The sequence below is a fragment of the Gekko japonicus genome, unplaced genomic scaffold, assembly GCF_001447785.1.
Source record: "Gekko japonicus isolate JY-2015 unplaced genomic scaffold, Gekko_japonicus_V1.1 scaffold3224, whole genome shotgun sequence".
Lineage (NCBI taxonomy): Eukaryota > Metazoa > Chordata > Lepidosauria > Squamata > Gekkonidae > Gekko > Gekko japonicus.
The window spans coordinates 85,976-89,892 of NW_015167634.1; positions in this window are offsets into that span (position 1 = coordinate 85,976).

The following is a 3,917-nucleotide window of genomic DNA, read 5'->3' on the forward strand; positions in this document are numbered from 1 at the left end:
CGAGATAGGTATAAGAAAGACATGATAAGAGGTTTTGAGGATCAAAATAATGAACTTGACAAAATATGGCTGTCCTCAAATGACAAACTAGTCCAGAAGCTGTACATGTTTTTGTTAAACGATTTTGAACAGGATGAAGTAATTAAATCTGTAATGATCACATGGATGAAAGACATAGGGGAAATAGGAGAAGAGAACTGGGCCAGTATGTGGAAAACGGTCAAATTTATGAAAGCGGTAGCATATAAAGAAAATGTATACAAGATGTTCCATAGATGGCACTGGGCTCCCGATAAGTTAGCCAAATGTTATAAGGGGTATCCTAATTTGTGTTGGAAATGTAAAGTGTGTAAGGGGACTTTCTACCATATGTTGTGGGAGTGCAGTAAGATCCAAGGTTTCTGGAGAATGGTAAGGGAAGTAATTCAAGAAAGCCTGGGGGAAAACGTAGCGTTAAAACCTGAAATATATTTGTTAAATATGATCCCGAAAGGATACAACAAACAGGATACATATATAATAAGCTATGTTATAACAGCTGCCAGACTGCTAGTAGCCCGAAAGTGGAAAGCAGAAGTGATACCCACAAGGGAAGAATTGATGGATAAGATACTGGAACTAGCCAGAATGGACGACTTAAGCTTAATGTTACAAAATAAGAATGAGAAGGTACATGAAAAGAGATGGGGAAAAAGTGTATAAGTGGATAGAAAAACAGTCAGAAACTTAACATCCCCAATTGATACAAAAAAGTAAGAGAGGAAAGACTCTGACATGTATGCAAACGAAATAGATGAAATGTACGTGTATATACTTATAAATAAAATAAAATCTACTGGAAAAAAAAAGAATGACTTGATGACAGGAAATCCATTTTGGAAGCAGCTCAGATCAACAGGACTGGACTTTCTGAGGTATCAAAGAAACAGGGGGAAAGGGGAGGGGGGAATGGAACTAAGATGACTGGGTCATGACAGACAGATGTTGCTGTCTGATTGTTCACTTTACATTCATAAGGGAACAGCAAGGGCAACGGATCAAAATGCCCATGTGAAAACGACCTTAGACACACTTTTCTTCCCTCTGCTACTTACTGAGTTTCCTGAACACTGCTGAGGGTTAGGACCCCAATCCTGAGCTATATGTAATGATGGGGGAGAGGCATCAGAAAAAGGAAATCAGCAGATATAGTCCTACCTCAGCCTTGTATAACATTTTGCCTCATTTACCTTTCTTCACATTGACACAGAGAGTACTCCATCTTTCTGTGTTATACATCTGAGGATGCCAGTCACAGCTGCTGGCGAAACATCAGGTCCTACAATACCAAGACCACGGCCATACAGCCCAGAAAAATCTACAACTATCTTACACTGTTTGTGCCAAAATAAAGAGAAATTATTTTGCCAATTTCTTCCTTGTTCCAGTTCCTCATGTGGCATTCAATACTGAAGGGGACCCCTACTCACAACAGTAGAACTGTGGAAAGAATTCCAGAGGGAAAGCAGGAAAAAAAAATGCGACAACTAGCTCCATCCATGAAAGGACTGGATCTAGACTTGTGCCTATAAAAATGCTTATATGCAACTCAGAATCCTTTACATTGTTAGAAATGCTTCACTGTAATCTGAATTTTTATGGTATTCATGGTATTCTGTGAGGTTCTGACATGGGGATGTCATTCAACCGAGGGATCTTCTCCATAGTATTTGAACAAGAAAAAAAAACCCAATTGGAGGAATGAGACAAAGAAGAAACAATGGTGCAGTGGGGATTTTCTTCTCACTGCACTATTGTTTTTTCTCCATAATATTGTAACCCATTCTCATATTGTTACTCTACTCAAATGAAGGGAGATTAAATGCACATTTCTCTTTGTTTTATCATGTTTTACTTTGACTTTTCTGTGAATAATGTTTGAGAAATATCCAGTAATATTAATTTCAGAATGTTGCTTAATTTGTTGCACCATGACATTAAATAACAGGTTATAGCCTCTGGCTATCATATTATCTGGAGCTAATGTGTTTCAATCATTAATAATGCATCACTCCCATTTGTTTCAACACAACTTCTGTAAGAGCATTTCCTTATGTTTGGCATTTAATATGGGTGTTCAACCAAGTGAAAAGGGCAATTGCAAACTGGGTGGGTGTGTCAATAGATCTAAGTCTCAACATGGCCAAATCCTTGGATAGTGCAATCCATAAACTAGAGCCATGAAAAGATAAGGCAAAACTTCATGTGAACCTGAAAAACACTCCAAGTTTGCAGAAAAATCTGAAATCTAATCCATGTCTGTCTGTCTGTCTGTCTGTCTGTCTCTATCTATCTATCTATCTGTCTGTCTGTCTGTCTGTCTAATCTATCTGTCTAATCTATCTGTCTAATCTATCTATCTATCTGGTTTTAACCCCTCAAATAACAGAAGCAGCACCTGTAGCTTTAAGAAACAAATTGCCTATAAATATTGATGGTGTCATTTTATTTTTATTTTTTTAAGAACTTTAATAACTATGTATTGTTTGTTTGGGAGTTTAAGGAGAAGATAATAAATAGTTTTTTTAAGCAATCACCGGCAACAATGGGGGAAAAACTTTTCATTTAATATACACATATTAAGCAGACATTGCCAGTAACACTGTGTATAATATGATGTAATAGTATGTATAACGTTCCAAAATGTATGAGATTTTTGTTGCAAACATGTTACGTGGAAAATAATAAAATATTAATTCAAAAAAGAAAAGAAAAACAAAATGCCCTCTATTGTTATTGCTAGGCAACTGTACAGTATTACCAGCATTCAAGCCTTGGCTTCTACCAATAAAAGACAGGGGGACAAGGCAAGGCCCAACGTGATAACATGCAACCTGCAGGACTCATCCAGGCCTGTCTGCTTGCAACTTTTTTACAGAGGAGGACTAGTATATATTATAAGGTTGTACTATATCTTTTGAGAATCTATGGAGATATTTGACATTTTGTTCTCTTATATTATGAATTGTGACTATGATGATTAATATGTATGAAGAAATTATTGTAATAATATTTGTCTAAATATATAAATTTATTTATGATAGGTTATAATTCATCTGTGCACGGTATCTGTTGTATGTTGGTTTTCCTACTTACCATGGGTCCTTGTTTGGGTTTTGTGAACTGCAACTGTTCAGCAGCAGCCAACTCACATAAGGTAGTATGGTATAATGTTTAGAGCAGGGGTTCCCAATATGTGCCCACCAATACCTTTCTTGCCACCCACCAAGTGTTTTTACAAAGTGGGTGGGTTCAGGCTGGATTCTTGCTCACCAATGCTTTTGATTGGCCTCTGGAGATTACAATAACATTGCTTCAGAGCAGCTGCCACCATAGTGTTGGTTTTATTCTCTTCTCTTCTGTACTTGGGCTTCCTCTGTGTGAGTGGCTCCACCCTGCAACGATTTTGTGTTTGGCTTCACTTCCTGTGGCAGCCATTTTGTGATTGTGCTCACCATCCTAAATTATTTAAGCTGCTTTGGGTCCTCATTGTGGAGACATTTTTATATAAAATTATATAAAATATAAAAATAAACATATCTGGGGCAGAAGGAAGCAGGGAAAGCTGAGGATATGGAGGTTGCCAGCAGGAGAGAAAGAAAATAGAGTGGAGAAGGGACAGTGCTGGTATCAGCAGTGGACAGGGTAGGGCACATGTTGAGGCCCACTGTTGTGAAAAATCGTGTCTTTTTTCTCACACTGCAAACTTCACATCACAGTAAATCGGAGAAGAACAACTTTTTACTTTATGGTGATGGATGCTAAGCTCTCACAAAGATGGATGCTAAGCCACTCTGTTCACACACATTGTCCCCTCTTTTTGCTCATCAGTAGACAGCAAGGAGATTTTTGTGTGTGTGTGGAATTTCTGCATGTCA